At 45.6% G+C, this 19,055-nt stretch overlaps 1 long non-coding RNA gene across 1 annotated transcript in view; it reads right to left on the bottom strand.

Moving 5' to 3' along the window:
* The window catches only part of LOC135388299 (uncharacterized), a 58,162-nt gene extending 39,992 nt beyond the window's left edge, over positions 1-18,170 (bottom strand). The window contains exons 1-2 of the long non-coding RNA XR_010421324.1: positions 18,067-18,170; positions 2,242-2,402 (exon numbers count right to left, since the gene is read on the bottom strand). This is a non-coding gene — a long non-coding RNA (uncharacterized LOC135388299). The remainder of the gene's footprint in view (positions 1-2,241; positions 2,403-18,066) is intronic.
* Positions 18,171-19,055: the final 885 nt, after the last annotated feature.

The raw sequence follows: 19,055 nt of genomic DNA on the forward strand, positions 1-19,055 counted from the left end.
TGTGATTTTAAGAAGCAGAGATCACTTTTGTGCAATTTGTCGGGTGGCCTGTAGGGCGATTTTGATTGTGAGGAGTAGAGGTCACTTTTGTGCATCTTGTCGAGGAGCCTGTGTGGCGAGTTTGATTTTGAGTTTCTTGAGCATAGAGTGTCCTTAGGTAATTTGTTGGATAGCTTGTATGAAATTTTAGTGATCGGTGAAGATTTGTCTAGCGTAAACGGAAGCCGTGTATTCATCGCGAGGCATCGTTCAGCCACTGGCCGTGATCCGCTTCACGCGCTGAATCCGAATCTTGATTAGCACGGAGCTCCAGACATTACTCATCGTCCCGACCGAGGCCGTGACAGGCATCTGTAGGCTCTTGCTGGGCCCCAGACCGCGCCAGGAAAGCCTGGTTTAAGAGCAGACGGCAAAGGATTGAGGATATTCGCTTCCAGTCCCGGGGAATATAGTTCCAGATTTTCGTGGGAGGTGACATCCCAGTCGTGCTGTGATACTATTGGTAAGGGAATCTTCGTTCCGTGCCGCGGCTCCCAGTCAGACATGTATTTCATGTTACTTCTGTTGCGTCTTCCATTGCTGGGGCTGCCGCATCGGCAACAAGCTCACCAGACACAAATATCCTTGACTGGAAAAACCCGCACAAACACCTCGCATTCTCGCGGCTAATAGCATTCGTTTATCTTTCCTTGTTTGTAAAATATGTATACAAGATATGTAAATTATGTCTGTAATTACATTAGCATTATCTTCTCACTGACATATTGTACATATCTGACATTACTTCTGCAATGTTATTTTAGGTCTGCTGTGCAAGTATGCACATGTCGTAATTTGCCTGGAGTACGTTTACAATTTCTGTACCACCGCTAAATTGCCTGCATGAGCCCTCAAGGAAAAAAAAAAGAAGATGATGACGATGTTTATGGTAGCATTCTTTTTCGCTCCCCCAGTGGAAAAATAGTTCCGACGCCACGAAGCCTACACAGCAGAACGCCGTCTGAGTTCCGAACTGGTTGCGTGTGTTTGCACGATGAACACAAACGGAACGGGATTCGTCTGTTGTGCCCTACTCGATTTATGATAGATAAAGAAAAAGCAAAAGAAACGCTATCGACACTGTTCCACTCCTTCTCAAGACGTCCGACAATGAGGAACGGCCTCTCATTGGTCTTATCAAACGATTTGTCCAATCGTCGTGGGAGAACGTTTGGACAGACCAATCTCAGTTTGTCGCAGCATTGTCGCATGCGTTGGTGCCAAGATGACGGCATCGTTCGTTCTGTGAGGAGAAAGTTTTGCATTTTAGTGCCCCTTTAAAGGGCATGGTGGAATGTCGAGAGTCCTCTTTGTGCAAGTGGCCCTTCTCCGTGAGCTCCAGTCTAGGTCACTGCAGTACATTGCAGGAGAGGGTCGTTAGCGAGGAAAGATTGAGGATGAAGGAGAAGCAGGAGATGAAGAGGCAATAAAGGGTTGCCCTTCACGGCGGTGAAACGTGTGTCTCTAAGCAGAGGAAGCGAACAGATAATAAATAAAATCCGTCGCTCCTAATGGTGTAGAATAGAAACATCTATCAATCAACTAAAAAGCGGAGTTTTGAATTTTCCTTTTAGATTAAGAGGCAGATTTAGACTTCGGTGTTGAAGCCCCAAGATAGACCATCAAGCAATTTCTAATGCGCTTCTGTTCTTCACAAATGAACTTTATCCAGCACTTCCTTCGGACGCCATAATTAGCACCACTCTCGCGGGTGCGAATCAAAAAGCGTGTGGCGTACTATTACCTGCAAGCATTTGTAGCTGAAAGCTGAAAGCCATCTGCTTGACCCACTTGTAGTGTTTAAGCGATTTTGAGTAGGCCTCCCTCTCACTAGCTGCGCCGAGTATGATAGCGTTAGTGCCAGTATTTCACTCTTTTGACCTAGATTTCACGTCGCATGTGGTTTCACACAACGTTTACGACTGTAATCGGCAACGCCATTAAAGAAACGTGCGTCCCGCTCCTGAATTTTCATCGTACTGTTGACGGCATGACTTCATCAAGCAGGCAGGTGGCAGCAGCGCCCCACCTCAACCCCACTGCTACTTCTACTACTAGCCTGCACTGCTTTTCCATTCTGCGTGTATAATCATGACCTTATGTAAACCGCCATACACTGCACTGGATGGCTCAATAGAGATTCCTCTCCAGTTTCGAAATAGACTGTCTCCTAGTATGTGGAACCAAGGTACCGAAACTTACTTGGGCATCCTTTGCCAGTGCACCGTCGTGTTCCTTATGTCTAGTCCTTATACAGCCATCGCTATCTGTGCCATGCTGGGCTGGTGGTAGCACGTATGACCACCCCTCAATGTCCGTGCATGGCCCATAGGAGCCCGTGGCGCAGTCGTGGAGAACACATGCTGTGAAAATGACAGAACACACAATATGCAGTTTGCAAAATGACTTCCGTACTGCTGGGTAACGTGAATTAACAGGACAGTTTCATAGTTTCTTTTTGGGAAGAGCAAGCCTACATCATGGCTAACCTTTCCCTTACGTGTTCTCTTTTTTTTATCAGCAGTAAACGACCCCCCCCCCCCCCCCCCCCGCCCGCCCGCTAGGAGAGTGCGAGTGACCAGGTGTATGAACACAGCAGAGCATAATCGCCGTGGAGTGCTGTGCTACATTTTTTCCTTTCGTTTCTTTTTTGCGTCGGCGCTGTTCGGACATTGCGGATACATACCCTGTATACACTTTGTGAATTGACTCCGTGTGACAATATGCTCTCAAACACATGTAAGTGGTGAATCACGGTTTCGTAGTTGTTTACTATTTCTTGTTAGTGCTCAATCGCTTCTGCAAAGCATCTGAAATAACTATCACCTTTCATAGTCCAGCTTTAAATGTGTCGACTGTGCTATTTTCACATCTGCTGCATTGTCATATGTGTTATAATATGATGTATAATAATAAAATGTTCACGCACAAACGGCATCGAGAGTAATTCTTTTTACAGAAGAAGAAAAAAGTCCTTTCCGCTTAAAGCATAGCAGGATCGAATCCGGCTACACCTAATAAAGGTGCATCGTCAATGAGAATTTCAGGGGACTTGATTGAGAAATTCCTTGATGTGGCGTATGGGGTCAGTGGGGGAAGTAAACTGACATCCAATGGTTGTTACTGTTTTGTCGTGGCATGCCAATAAAGAGGCATCCGTACAGTGAGACATGCACTAGACAAAAAGAACCCTGTATTTTCGAAACCTGCGCTTTTAAAGCTGCCGGGATACGCACTCACAGCGCGTGTACAAGTAATCACAAGTGATACGGGGTTACAAGACGGCTAGCGTAAACATTGATAAGCAAGCTACATCTGGAACAGTGAACGCGTATCACACATCCCCATTTCTTTACGAAGCTTGTTTGCAAAACTGACGTTGCGGAACTGAGAACTAGTTCAACAAACAAACAAACAACAAATATTACACCTGTAGTCTTTCAGGAGGCTTCACACAGCGACCAGACCGCGTGTGTAGGTGGGTATTGTCCGAGCAGGTCCGAGCATCGTCAGGTGTCGTGATGTCACCTGCCGGCCGTTCCTCCTGGTGCTCGGCAGCTTCACGAAGTCACGTAGGGTCAGGTACACGGTCGGACAGTTCCGCATCTTGTTGGCTGACCTCCGCTCCATCAGGCAAGGAGAAGGAATCGTCGTCGCTGATGCGGGCTTTTCCGTCATACGGTATGAGATGCGTTCGTGTACGACGCACGTTCCTTCTGTTCGTCTCCAACCCAATAAGGGCGAGGAGTATCGGCCTTGCAGCTGACGGTTCCAGTTCGTTTTAGGTCCACTATCCAGACCTTCTTGCCGGTCTCAATAGGTGGGAGACGTCGGACTCCATGACGTGAATTGTACCATTCTTGCTTCTTGTGCTGCATCCGATCCTCCCTTTTCTTTAGTTCTCTGTAGTCGACAGTCTCAGGCAGGAGATTTTCACGTGCAGTCGGAACAGTTGTCCTGAGCCTCCGGCCCATCGGGCTGAAGCCGTTACGCAAGGGAGAGGATCGGTAGACAAGGAGGGTTTCGTATGGGTCTCCAGTCTTCTTTAACGAGTTCTTGATAATTTTCACCGCGGCCTCCGCGAGCCCATTACTTTGCGGGTAGCGGGGGCTAGAAGTGATGTGGGTGAACTCGTACGCTTGCGCAAACTGCTTGAACTCTGCGCCTGAGAACCGGGGTCCATTATCACTGATGACTTCGTCGGGAATGCCATGCCTTGCAAAAACAGACTTGCAATGCTGGATGATTGTTTTAGAAGACAGGTCTTCGAGCGGCGCAATCTCAGGAAAGCGAGAATAATAGTCCGTGATCACCAGCAATTCAATTCAATAACGTGTGCAGCTTGTGGTGTGGTGTACTTTTCTCAGTGTAACCCTGACCTCAATCTATCTTCCACTTTCGGAATCCACCCCGCACTTCGGTTACAACACTATGAACCTATCGCGCTGTGATGCTTGCTTGAAAGGAATACAATCTGGTATGCTGTGTTGTTTTTCTTTTAAAAGGACTTCAGGTATCCATAATAAGAGGCCTTCGTAGCAAGAAAGCCATAAGAAAAGGCATCTTCTTGATACATTAATATTTCTCCTAAAGACAAGGGTACGAGTGACACTACATGTGCCATACTGCAGTCTCAGAAAAAAGGGTGGAGCAATTAGACCTTTTGGGAGGTAATAGTTGTCGCATATGTTGTGCCTAAAAGGTTGCAAAGTTCTACCTGCTGACTCACTCTCTGCAACGAATAATAGGGCTACCGCTTCTGATTCGGTGAGCGAGGGGGGCGTACACCATTTTGTTGTTATTTGGATGGATGATAATTTCTTTTACCACCTTTTTACACCCCTTATCAGGCGCTATGTTGGCTTAGGAGGTAACTAAGGAAGTTACCACCTTCTCACACCTTTTTTCTTAGATTGTGGTTCCCAAATTGTGTGTACGTTGCCCTCGTATTAGCAAAGGTGCTCAAATATTTCTTCTATTTTCTTAAAGAAGGTATAGAACGATCATGACACATGTAGTACGGATTCTCAAGTTGTTCACGTGTTCTATGTTGTTGGACGTAACTCGCTACCAGTAACTCGGTACTGTAACTAGGCTACCCTTTCATCTGATATATCTATCCTGCATATACTTCCTTGCGGCATGTGCTAAAATAGGCAAATGTTTAGGCATATTTTGAAATAAACATGGAATTTGCGCGTGTATTTCTCAAAAAGGTCCCACTTGATTTCGTATATATTTTGCCAGGATATGCCCGATGTTAGGCTTTTGATCTAACGCAAAAACTTCTTCTCCAAAGGCGTATACTGCTGATTAGCGCGTTAAAACGTGGCCCCACTGCGTACCAACGTGTCGGAGATATCTACAGCCAGAGCAAGAAGCGTCGAAGTTTGAACAAAACTTCGCGACAGAGCATGTTCGCCGCTTTTTATACGATACAGTGTTGCACCTGTTCGCCTAAATTTGCGCTCGGAGTGCTGGCAGGTAGGTATACTAAAGCACAAAAAAAAAAAATGCACTACGATATCTTTTCAAACTCAGAATGTATACACGTGCAAACACGGCAAAATTGCAACAATCGAATCCAGGACTGGATTTCTCGATTTTTTGCACGGAAAGTATTCGAATGATTAATTTTACCATTAATGTTGATCATCATCATCTGCGATGAGCGTCTAAATATGTATAAAAAATCCTTAAAAATTCAGGAGGTCCATGGGACCTCCCTGTCTGAGCTAGCGTGGAACCGGCCTACAATTATGTTCCTGCTAACCTTCTCAGTGACTTCCATCTTTCAACAGTCTAACTTAACTGGCAACGAGTTTCAACTTCTATCTGTGTTCTATATAACCTGTGTTAAGTGAATATTTGTGAAGTAAATAGTACATATGCGGGACTTGTGGTTATATACTTTCAATGTAACACTCTTTGCTGGTGAAGTGATGCATTAAAGAACCCATGTATCTCGTGACTATGATGCAATAAAGAGTTTTCTACAATGACATATTGATTTTGTTTTTAAAAATCGCGCAAATTAACTCTTGTTTGGTGGTTAGGAGGTACCCGCAAGTGTGCATTGGCTGCACCTCGGGAAATCGTTGGGGTACGATACAGGCTGCCGATAACGGACCATTAACATCCCCGTGTTGCAAACCGTATGCCGGACCACGGTAGTGTCGGTCGCCGCCGGCGCACCAACGTTGGGTCGTCGCGCTGTGCTGCCTGGGTATCGATTAAAAATGTGACTCGTTACTTTTCCCGTTACTTTTAAATTGTGGGCCATACCAAAGCGTACAAGCCCGCAGTGAATGCAACCATGCAGCTCTTGTTGCAAATTCTAATATGAGACATCAACATACATGACCCCAAGCAGCACACAATATTGGACCCATATTGGCTGGTCATTGGCGATACGGGTCCAATATGGGACCCGTTTCGCCAAGATTTTCCCCATATTGGCTGAAAATGGGCAATATGGGCCCCATATTGCCCAGTTTCAGCCAATATGGGGAAAATCCTGGCAATATGGGCCCCATATTGCCCACTTTGAGCCAATATTGGGAAAATCTTGGGAATATGGGCCCCATATTGCACGCGTACACCCCATATTGACTGAACAGGGTACGTAGCCGTGTTGCACAAATGCCCAAGTAGCACGGCAAGATTGAACGTTGAAGCGTGTGAAATACCCTATTCACTACATCGTTACATTCAACAACTTCCCGCAGATGATACACATTGTTCGAAACAGTCAACGTACTTGGCATTCCCAACGTAAAGTTCGCTAGAGTTCGACACCTCAACATTCCACGTCTTGAAAGTCGCCGCCATCTTCCTTCGCGATGCCAATGCCAATCGGTCGAGCCGACTGTGAGCAAGCGAGTTGTTAGAGCGTAATCACGCGTCCTACAAGTAATGCGCATGCGCGACAGCCCGAACGGACGTTTCATAGGGCTAAAATGTCGCTGGGTGCTGTAATGGTAACGAAATTGCGGCAGGTCAAGTAAAAAACACAATGTTTGACAAGAAGGGATGGCTATTCTGTAAAGTTAGGTGATTTCAAGTTGCTGCAAGCAGTGTAAATTGCTCTGGCGTGTGTCCGTCACCGCCACGAAAGTGTTTCGCTGCTTTGTATTCTCGGAGCGGGTGGGGAAATTGTTAGTCCACAGAATATTGCGATCCCAATGAAGGCTTCTGAGGGATCTTAGGTATTGGCAGTTCTATGGGACTGCTTGTGATCTTCAGCGCGGGCGTAGCACCTGTTCTTCGTTTTTTTGTGTGTGTGTGTGTTTGGGCAATGCCGTGTTTCTTTCCTTATTTTTCGTTCTTTTTTTTTTTTGAAGTGATGTGAACGTGGATCAATTAGATCCGCAGAAATAAAAAAGCAAAAATCATACAAAAGTAGTGAATATTATACAGCATAATGCTTTATTATTACACGGGCTCCCCGTAGGTGTTATCACAGAAATATTGGCAATATTGGCGCAAAATGGGCTTGCCAATATGGGCAGCCCATATTGGTCCAATATGGAGCCTGGTTGCACTCCCCATATTGGTCCAATATTGGCAGCCCATATTGGGCCAATATTGGCAATCTTGGCAGCCCATATGGGTCCAATATTTGACCAATATTGGCGTGCTGCTTGGGACATGATAAGTGAAATTCACAAATACATTTGAAAGCAACATACAAAACACATACATGCGTTTATTACAGATTTATATACACATTTATATATATATGTACACAATACCGTTTTCTACGAACGACTTTGGTTTATACATATGTACATATACGCGTGCCTAATACACGGACCGATACGTGCTGACTAGTCTATGACTCACATCACATATTTACACAATTACATACTGTAAGCAGTAGGTCGCGGTTGTGAGGGATTACCATGTTACTGTGGCGTGTATGGAACACGAGTGGTCTAGAGACGGCCGTCACAGTTACCTCTGCGTCATTGCTTGAGTCGAGCTCATGGTGGATTGGTTTGGATTGGTGGATTGGTTTGCTGAAAAGGGTTGCCACTGTTGACAGAAAGTTAAAAAAGTAATCGATTACTCAGTAATTGATTACTGAAAATTGTAATAAGATTACTTGGAAAATTACTTGCTCACAAAATTATCTGATTGCGTTAAAAATTACTGAAAAAAGTAATTGATTACTAGTAACGCAATTACTAGTAACGCGTTACGTACAACTCTGCATGGAACCCTTGATCGTAATTGGAGAGGAAAGCTACGTCAAAATGATGTACAGTTCGAGCGCAGGGCGGAGCTAAAAAGCGAAAGAGCGCAGTGAATATTTCATCCGTATGCAAGCGCCTTTTGGATTTGAGCGCTAGTAATTACAAGGAGCTTCCACTGCCTAAGTTGCAAAAATATAGCGCAGAGAAATGCGCACGTTGTATACATGTTTACGGCCCCTTTAAAGGGACTGAAAAGTGAAAAATAACCCCCATATTTTTGCCCACTATCGTGCACAACATCATTGTTTGATAACACACAGAAAGCATTACTTCTCAATTCGGCATATTTTTTACGTATAAATATTTTGAAGATTGCCGGAACATGGACGGTGCTGCCAACGAACGGCGAAAAAGAGCAACTTGGGTTTCGGGTCCAGGGGTCCCAGAGATTGGTCAACCCTTACCACGTGAGAGTTAATTTTGTAGAGAACAAAGTTGACGTACACTATCATACAGCTAAACGCCATTTTAAAAATGACGCTCACTTCCATAGTTTCTACATTAATAAAGCGTTAATAAAGCATTCAGCTACTCCACCGCTCCCGCCGCTACGAGCCACGATCCGCTAGGCGTTGCTAGGCGTTTCTTGTGGTTTATTGTCTACGTCGTGGGTGGTCATTCTGGTCATGCTGGTCACGCGAAGCAGAAAATGGAAGTGAATGACATGTCTGTGGCTGCTGTGTCATGTATTCGAGAGACCGCATGGCGTAGTTTTGGTGTTCGGGGATGCAAAAATCATCTTCGTTCATCTCCGACGACGGGCGTTTCCTACCACAAGATTCCACAGGGGAGTTCGCGAAAACGAATGTGGTTCCAAGCACTCTGCTATTAGATACAGCAGTCGTGCCGTGTGTGCTGAGCTCATTTTGCTGCCGATGACTACGAAGATGGCGTAGAAAGCGAATTGCGAAGACATCCGAGGCAAGCTGCCATTCAGTAACCAGTGATTTTGATCAACACAACCTCTTAGCTATGTGCAGGTGTCACGCATGTATAAATTATAATATAGTAATTCCATTTAACTTATGTTATCCTACTTGTCCGGTACTGAGCATTGTCAACATCAACAAATTTGATTTTAGGGGCCTTTCAGTGTTGAAGTGGCGCCAGACTGCTTCGTGTGTGTGTGATCCAGGCACTCAAGTTGACCTGACAGAAATACCTGAAAGCAGGTATGCAAAGTCCACAGATAGAACCACTAGATCTGTTACGTGTTGCAGACTTCGTGACATTTTTGACGTTTTTGGGTAGGTGCAGAACATTAGTATGACACCAACAGCAGGAGAAGAAACCGATGAGAACTACTAGCTTCTTTGAAGGGTAGAGGACTACTTCCTGTTGAGGTACAGTTCCTAATTTTGCAGAATTCCCCTATCTCGTACACAACGGGCATTTCTCTTTATTGCTCTCTCATTCCTACCTTCTCCTAGATTAATGTGGTCGTGCGTTGCATGGGCACTACTTATGCTTTCAGCTTGTTGTTCTGTTGAATAAATCTTCAATTGAGAGTTTGCAGCCATCACGCTGTCTACTGTGTTTGCCCCTCATCTATATTGATGTGCTATAATGGTATAGCACATCAACATGCCGACAACTTACCAACAACAACCAAACAATCTTGACTTGTGTTGCGGTTCGAAAAACGAGCCTTTATTATGATGACGATGAGGATGGGAACGATGGGTCTGAAATCCTTCTCACACTTGTCCTACTTTTGGACGGGAACTAGACGATGTGGTAGCATCCACATATATAAAATTTTAGTCGGCGGAGATTTTCTATTTTTGTACAGCCTTCATTGTACATTTCTTTTGTCTTGCTTAGCACGCGTGAAGAAAAGTTCTCATCTTCATGAAGATGACAGGTCATTGTTGGATCTATCTGCAGCATTATTGTTCCTGTAATTTTCTCATCAACAAGAGAATACCAAAGTGCACACATGGTGAAACATAACTTGCTTGTTAAATTCAAAAGGGAAAGACAAAACTGTTTATACTTCTCTTGTTTATTTTGTTGCAGGTTTTACAACCCTATCAAGTACGTCAAAACATCAGAGGACAAGAAGTCCTACCTTGTTTCCTAAATTTCTGGGCAATAAAAAAGAAATATATAGTTTGAGGTGTGACAAAATCTTGCATTTGTCGTGTACATTGAAGCCAGTTGCAGTTTACGGGGCTGTCAAAAGTACTTTACAAAAGTACATCTCAATTACAGTAACAGAGAACTTGTGCACTAAATTATTTCATCATTCGACTATTGTGCACACCAATGCCGTTGCGTGCCACTATTGCCGTTCAAGTAGCGCGTAAAGAGCACACGGCGCTGCCGGGTATGTAGCAATGCTCTTCAGTTTCTCAGATGAATGTCAAAGACACTTGCAGTACTTCGGTGCCAAGGCACAGTATATTCGTTAGTTGTGATGCAATTGTCTGTCAGCTTTCCACACGCATTCACTACCTCTTGGCAGCAAAAACCGTAGTATCCGTCGGTTTGCATTTCACATGCACCTGCACGACGAAAAAAAACAGCGCTTGTTTCGGCTTTACACAAGTGCTTCTCCCTGATACATGGAAATTTCACAAAGCAGTCGATGTTCACTGCACGATGAGCTACTGGTGAAGACGAATGTGACTCCGGTTAAGCTCTGGACGAGGAATCTTCTACTGCGAAGCACACACCAGTGGCACACAGCTTCCAGCACGCTAACGCACGAACAGAAGTTCTGTGAGCGACAGTTCTCGAATGCAGAATTCCAGCGCACTCATGTTCAAGAGTTTAAGAGAATTCCAGCGCACTCATTCTCGGCGTAAAAAGTGCTGACAAATGCCCACTGCCATTCTCGTTTTCACCGGATTAGCGACCGGAAGCGCGCATATTACACACATGCGTCCTCGACAGATGGCGCGGGGTCATGCAATTGTTGACAGACTGCTCGGTGTCCTACTAGGTCCCTGGACATGCAATTATGGAAAATTCGATTACAGAAAAAGCGACTTCAGCGGAGTTCTTTGATATTCGCACTTTTGAAGGTTCAAGCTTTTCGCTGAACATAAAGTTTCGATAGGTTTATATTCACTTTTCGTTCCCTTTAAGGAATTTTTCATTTACAATGCCTGGTGGCGACATCTTTTGAGTGTCTTTGTAACCACCCATTGACAGAGCACGACCAATTCTATAAGTACACGACCTTCACACTTGCCGCTCGCTGAGCAATCTCGCATGTTCGCGCGGCGCGTTCCGAGCGTCCGGAATTTGCCAGCTAGCACTTTCTTCGCCAGGTCTCCAAACGCCCGAGCAGCGGATATATATCCAACTATACCCGGTGTTCTCACATCCGCACTGCAACGGTGGTGAGTGCCATCATTGGCCCGCACGTCGAAGTGGTAGGCCACCCGATAACCAGGACATACCCCTCCCTTACTGTTGGTACCATTTCAATTTCGTCGCCTCCTCCCGCAAGTGTACCCCGCCCGGCGAATGGCCGGGAAACGCCACACGGCGTCGTTAGCTGCGACTCGCGACTCCCGAGGCTGTTTCCCAAGTGGGTGTATCCCGTTTGAAACCATTAAAAATAACATTTCAAAAATAAACGCGTAAGTACCCACTGTTAAAAATATATCTCCCAGAATATACGCTTAAAAATAAACGCACAAAAATAATCGCCGAAATATCCCCATTTAAATATAAACGCTAAGGAATCCACGGCTAAGAATATATCGTTAAAAATAAATCGTTCCAGAATCCTCCGAAATCCACCCTACATTTGCTAGAGTCATGTGGTATGGCCCAAATCAAGGTGAACTGCAAGCAAGGGGCTTAACCTAACCTCACAGGACCAAACTAGCCTCGACTATCCCAAACTAACCGAAACCAAACTAAACTAACATACTTGACATACATAAACTAACATAGCATGATCTAACCCGGCGCAAATTGCAATCAGTGCGCCTCCGTGCTAGATAGTGAGGGGATTTTGAAACAGTTTATTTTTAATGGTGGATTATTAAACGGTGATCTCAAAGCGAGGATAGTAAGCGGTTTATTTTAGGAGATATATTTTTAACCGTGTATTTTTTAAGCGGATTATTCTTGAATATTTTATTCTTAAACGTTTATTCTTAAGGGTGGATTTCGGGGACCCCCCTCCCAAGTCGCCTTTTCTACATCATCGACCGGAAGTCCAACACCAGACTGCTGGTCGACACCGGCGCCGCGGTGAGCGTCCTCCCAGCAACGTCGGCGCAACGTCGTCAGAACCCAATTTGGCGCCTCACTGCGGTTAACAACACCGGTATTCCAGTCTTTGGCCAGAAGTCGCTTACATTGGAACGCGGGCTCCGTCGCCGATTCACATGGCTTCTCACCATTGCATCGGTGAATCAAGCAATTCTTGGGGCCGACTTTCTTGAGCATTTCTCTCTCATGGTGGATGTTGCTCACCGCCAGCTCGTCGATTCTTCCACCTCACTCGAGATCAATGGAATCAGCGCCAGCTCACACGTCGAGTTCGGGACCAAGCTGCTATCAGCCCTTCAGTCCCCGTACGCGGACATCCTAAAGGAATTTCCTTCCCTCACCCAGCCTTGCGATTGGTGCCTGCCCGTCAGGCGCGACGTTGTCCATCGTATAATCACAAATGGTCAATCCGTCTCTACTCGGTACCGGCGCCTTGCCCCAGAGAAGCTGACGATCGCCAAGGAAGAATTTCAGCACATGATCGATATGGGAGTAGTTCGTCCATCATCCAGCAATTGGTCTTCCCCACTACATATGGTTCCCAAGAAAACCGGGGAATGGCGACCATGCTGGGACTATTGGGCACTAAACTTGATCACCATCCCCGATCGATACCCGCTACCGAACATCCAAGACTTCGCTTCAACTTGGAAGGAGCCACCACCTTTTCAAAAATTGATCTTACCAAAGCGTATCACGTTCGGGTCACCAAGTTTGTGGATGCCTTGAGGAAGGCAAAAGGAGACAACGGGCAGCCAAGAGGGACGGAGTTGGAATGAACGTTTATTATCACCCGCGCGGGTGTGGCGGGTGACGAGCAGGCAGCGATACCGATGCTGCTACATAGCAGACGGCGGAACTCGAAGACGGGCGACCACGATGCCCCTAGCATGATTCAAGCGACTAAAACCGCTAGACTCGTGGCACTCATGTTCGCGTGACAACGGTCACGTGATCCAGCTTTGGCGGCAACCTCGCAATTTCCGAGCGCTACACTCTAAGAAAAAAAGATGTAATTTTCTACCTTTTGGGGTAGAAGTGTGTTGTCACAGATTCTCAACCCTTTTGGGGTAGAAAGTGAGGGGTAGAAACACTTCTACCCCTTCATTTCTACCACACTGGTGGAACAGTTCTACCCCTGAGTGTGAAGAGAATTCTACCCTGTTAGTGGCAAAATTCTGCCCCTACATGGTTGACTGTTATTCCTCTGGGGGGTCTATCTTTTCTCTCCATATGGAAGACACCTCTACCCCAAGGATGAGAAATATCTGCCCATCTTGACGCTAAATATTCAACCATTCCCGGAAGACAGTTCTACCGTGAGTAGAACTGTTCTCCCTTATTGGAAGATAATTTTTTACCCGAAATGGTAAGAATCTCTGCTATTATTCGTGCTGTGCCTACCGGTGGCATATCTCTACCCGTAATGACGGGGCATTTAGACCTTGTATGGAAATATTTACTCCGCCTTTCATGAAGGACGTCTGCCCTTCTGAGAAGAACTTGACGTATAGTATTTATGTGGATAAAATAGAACATGTACGTAGACAACTGTTACTAGTCACAGCATTTTATTAGCACGTCATAATTGGAATCGTACACTCGCGCTTACCAATGTGAAAGGTACATCCATTTTGAAGAAGCCTGAGCACGGAGACACGAAAGAAAACACGACACAACACAGACGACTACATTGTTGCATCCATCAGACTGCACAGCACTTGCATGGACTGTCTTGCACATAAATTCCACATGCATGCACCATAACAAGGGCATCGGGATAACTTCTGAGGGCTCGACGTTCCACACTACTGTGTCGCTCTAAACACACACGAATCTTCGCCCGGTCTATAATATCTCGCCGGAGGAACACGTGGCAGGACGTATGATTTCAACTGAAATGTAAATGGCATTAATAGAGCATTTAAGATAAGCGATAAATAATAACGACGGTACATGTTTCACTTCTCAGAAAAATTCAGAAATATGTTTACATGTGTGATTCCCTCAGAAATAAGCATGCAAAAAGAAGGTTAACCCAGCAGTGAACAAAAGCCAAGAAAAATATAAATAAATAACACAGCGCACATCTAAAAAACCATGACTCGGGCGATGAATGCCTTCTCCCACCAAACACTGGCTCACCGTATGTTATGGCTCCGTTTCTTCATTTTCGAAGTGGATCCCGAAATCACATCCGGCGGGCGCTGATAAGGTGCCGTGCTAAAGTTGTCATGGTGACCTGCGTGAATTACACAAACGCATTTGCTCATATTGCAGTTTCATAGGATGCTGAAAAAGTGTCAGACGACATGCCGGTCAACCCGAACACGCAATGCGCAAAACACATCTGATCACTCCATATAAGACGCTCGGGAAGAAAAATCTTGAATATCAAAATTACTCACCTGATTCTGTCCTAACTCCACCTTGCTTATGTTCATACCATTGCAGCTGAACCGATAACACCTTCCACCATGCAGATGCGAATACCCGACTCAGCATAGTCATTAGGCCGTACGCATGGCCTTCGGTGCAGCAATGTCCACGTGCAAACCGACAGCCTGTCACTTTCAGCGTTCGTCTCTATACTGACCCCTTTTACACAATCAGCGATTCCGCGCAAGCGCAGACACTCTGTGTTTGGTCGCTCTGGCTAATCTTTTGAACAGTGACCTCGAAGTTGGACCAAACGCCTTTGTGCGCAGGATTAGTAACCCTCAACTATTCTCGTCGCTTGAGTGACTCCATTTACACTTCCATTAGTGACCCTGCTACGAAACATACAAAAAGAAAAAAAGAATCACTTGAACCCTAATAGTGACAAGATTGCCACAGTGGTTCTACCGTTAGGGGGAGAGAGTTGAGCAAAAGGGCAGAAACAGCACAACTTCAACCTAAAGTCACTGTACCGGGGGAAGAGTACCGCAATCGCTCCGCGTCGTCTGCTCCGGCAGCCATATTGCTTCCAAGCCGCCGCGGAGCGCGTGTTAGGATAGCTGTAGTTCAGTGTTACATGGCGCTGATTTCGCAGCTGTGCACCACAACTTTTGTGACTTCCTGTGGTGGGACTCGGCTAATACTTAATGAAGAGGGCACAAGCGTCTCTACAGTATCATTTATTGCAGAGCCGTATATTAAAAGGGAGTCTGGCCATTGGGAGGAGTCACAAAAAGAGGCTCGACCTGTCAATCACAGTTTCGGTCCTCTGATTGGTTTCCTTTTTATCAAGGGGGTCGCCATGACACCTTACTGCCACCCAAAATGGCGACGAAAACAAACGCAGTGAAGCGGCGGTTTCGTGACAAAAAATTTTCACAGACTACTCTGATTTCACGCCGCAAATGTACATCCTCATATACGTTTCTCGGAAATCAGTTTCAACTTACGCTCATCCGCCGATATCTAACTGAAAATAATACGTTTTGTCGCCGGTGTTAGGCCTAGTGAACACGGCGATCATAATGAAATCATAACAAAAACGGCAGTGTGCTGTACAATCTTATATTTAATAGCTGGATTTCATGGATATAAACATTCTTGCCTCTTATATTCCAACTATTCATGTAGATTTGTTTAAAAATCATACCGACAGCAGAATGTGTCCCAGCAGGTGGTTCTGCCGGCAGCGGTACAACGACGAAAGCAGACGACAATTCCCAACGTGCCTTACGCTCCCTAGGTGGCGCTCATCAAATTTGCACCAACATTCCACTACTTTTGCAGATTGCGAGAGGTATCCATTTCAATCCCATCCAATCCACTTGCCACCCAAAATGGCGCTGCCCATGTTGGATATGGGGACAAATAGTGAGGATCGGTTGATTGATAGCGCCCCATATTTCAAGGCTTCATTGGTCGGAAAGCTGAAAAAGTGGGTGGAGCTTCAGGTATAGGCATGACCCATTAATGGCCAGACTCCCTTTTAATATACGGCTCTGATTTATTGTATTATGTAGCTAAGAGACGAATTATTTGGCGCGTGTTCCCCGTTGTAAGGCATCGTCCAGTCTCGTTTGCGCTCCGTAGAGCATTTCCCCCCCGTTTTAGTTCACTTGTTTTGTGGAAATAAAACTATAGTGCTCGCCTGTGAATCTTTAGATTGACATAAATAACCTCCACCAGTTTTATTATCATCTTTTCGCAATTAAATTTCTATTTCACACGTTCAATGGCTATGCGCATGCCAACGCTTTTTCATGCGCATTTAAAGTGCTGTGGATTGTTCTTCCAGTCCCCCTCTCCAATGCAAGCAGTTGATCTTCCATGAGGAGTAGACCGAGAGCTTCAGGTCACTACGTTCTGTCTCAGCCTTTGCTCGTTCCTTTTAAGAATACGATCTTGTCGAAGGAACCATCTCATGGCTTGTCTGCAGGTTTGTCCTGTACATATATCCTCGATGCCCTGTTCACAGAAATTTGTGACGGTGGTGTCTTCCTCGGCAAAGTTGATTCACTCACAATTACAGCTCAATATTTCTGAATACATAGTTTTCATAAGAGTACCTGATAAGGTGAATATCTACATGTATTTCGACGCATTACCTTCCTCCACTTCCCCTTGATTCTATGCTAGGGTGTCATCAACTTCAGTGTGCAAGTCTTTTGGTGACTCCTAGGAGAACTCTGCGTGCGAAGAACGGGGGATAGGAGCTTTCCTCAGCCTGATAGGTGCCCGGTATGCAAAAATGCTACGGACTGCCGTCCACTTCAGCTTCTTCCTATCGATTCTCCTTGTCCTCGAAGTCGTCGCGTGTGAAGTGGTCCTGAGAGTGGCGTTTTGTTAGCACCGCAGAACAGAGAACGCAATGGGAAGATCCGAGAAGCACTACTTTGATACGCCCGGCTGTTCTTCGCACAGTTTAACTGTTATTCAATACAGTGTGCAAAGGCTTTTTCCGGCCGATTCTGTGCCGATCGACGCGTCCCGTCACTTTTACCCGTCGGAATGCAGCCTGATTCTGTCCCGTTGCTGCACAACATTCAGGCATGGTTGTTCGTAGTTCCTCAGCTCTCTGGGATCCATTTCACGTACAAAAACGCAAGAGCGTCCCACGAACATACACGCACATGCGTCCCAGCTATTGCGTTCTCCGTAGACCCGCCGGGAAGTTGGAAGCAAAGAGGAGGAAAGGGCACCACGTGACGCGCCTCGGCGAATGAGCCAAGCGGCGGCACGGGGAAAGCGAATGCGATACTCTTCCCCCGGGTACAGTGACTCTACTTCAACCTGCAGCCGGTTGAGGGAAAATAGGTCGGGAAGAACTGTTGCGCTTCTACCCGTTTTCAACCTTTTTTTCTTAGAGTGTAGGATATTTTGCCATGAAATGACCACTCGAATTCGCCACATGGCAACACGGCTTAGCGTTAGGAAATTACTGGGTGATCGCTAGCCTGATAAACTTTATGTAATATATTATATATGTCATACCGCGAGTCCATACGCACATGTACCGATAAATCTACGCTAACTTGCTTAAGGTACCTTCGAACTTAACCTAATGACATGCGTGAACATATTTGAAAGGGCTTACATATCAGGAGATGAAATATAAGTAAGACTGTTTTCATTCTGTGACGTCTCCAAAACTGTACTGGCTTCTTAGGCGGCTGCGTCGGAGTGTTTGTAACCATTGCGAGTGTGGTGTTTAATCACTTCCAATGCAGTAGTTTTTGCAGTACCATTTATGAAATTGGAATCAGATTCCAGTGAAGGGCAATTTGAATTGTTCCCGTTGCACGTGCATATACCTGAGAGATGTTATGGGCGAGTAAGCGAGTACGAAATAACATATTGTCAAATGTGCCATCAAACCGTGTTATTTCGTGCAACGAAAGGTTAGAACCGCTCCGCCAACAGTAGCAAAGCACTTTCAGTAGCTGTGTATCATCAGAATGGGGTGTTTCGTAAGTGTCAATTTAAACGGCTGGGCAAGGGCTGTGCAGCTCCAAAATGTACACATCTGTTCATCATTTTATCCTGTTCACGCAGATTCTGTTAACACGTTTATCGGTGCATGAGCATCCAGAAAATGGCACGTGTCGACTACAGCAGTGATGGGTGCCTTCGGAACCTGGAGTTCAGACATGGTCCTACAGTGACGACAGCGTGACTCGAGCCTCTTCTTCGACCCTATTCAGTGCGTCTAGCTTCAGTGCACTTTTTCATCTGGCAACACTATATGATACAGCGTTTTTAAGAAGCATTCGGCTCCGAAATGTACACGTTTGTTAATCACTTTACCCTGTGATTTGTCAGTTTTTTTTCTTCATTCCTTCCTGTTTCCTCTTTTTTCTTTTTTTGAACTAGCGAGCCGACCTCTGTCTGGCTGACCTTTCCCTTTAATAAGTATTCATATCCCCCCGTGCTCACGTAGGAAGGAAACAACGTTTAATTGTCTTCTCGTGAAACTAGGAACCGCTGTTGGAGCTGCCCTGCCCGCACTCTGTACGCCCTGCCGTTCTGTGTTGCACTGATGTGTTTCAGTGTTCTATGCAATTTATTTGTTTGACGAAAGAACTG

Source organism: Ornithodoros turicata, chromosome 3 (assembly GCF_037126465.1).
Source record: "Ornithodoros turicata isolate Travis chromosome 3, ASM3712646v1, whole genome shotgun sequence".
Classification (NCBI taxonomy): domain Eukaryota; kingdom Metazoa; phylum Arthropoda; class Arachnida; order Ixodida; family Argasidae; genus Ornithodoros; species Ornithodoros turicata.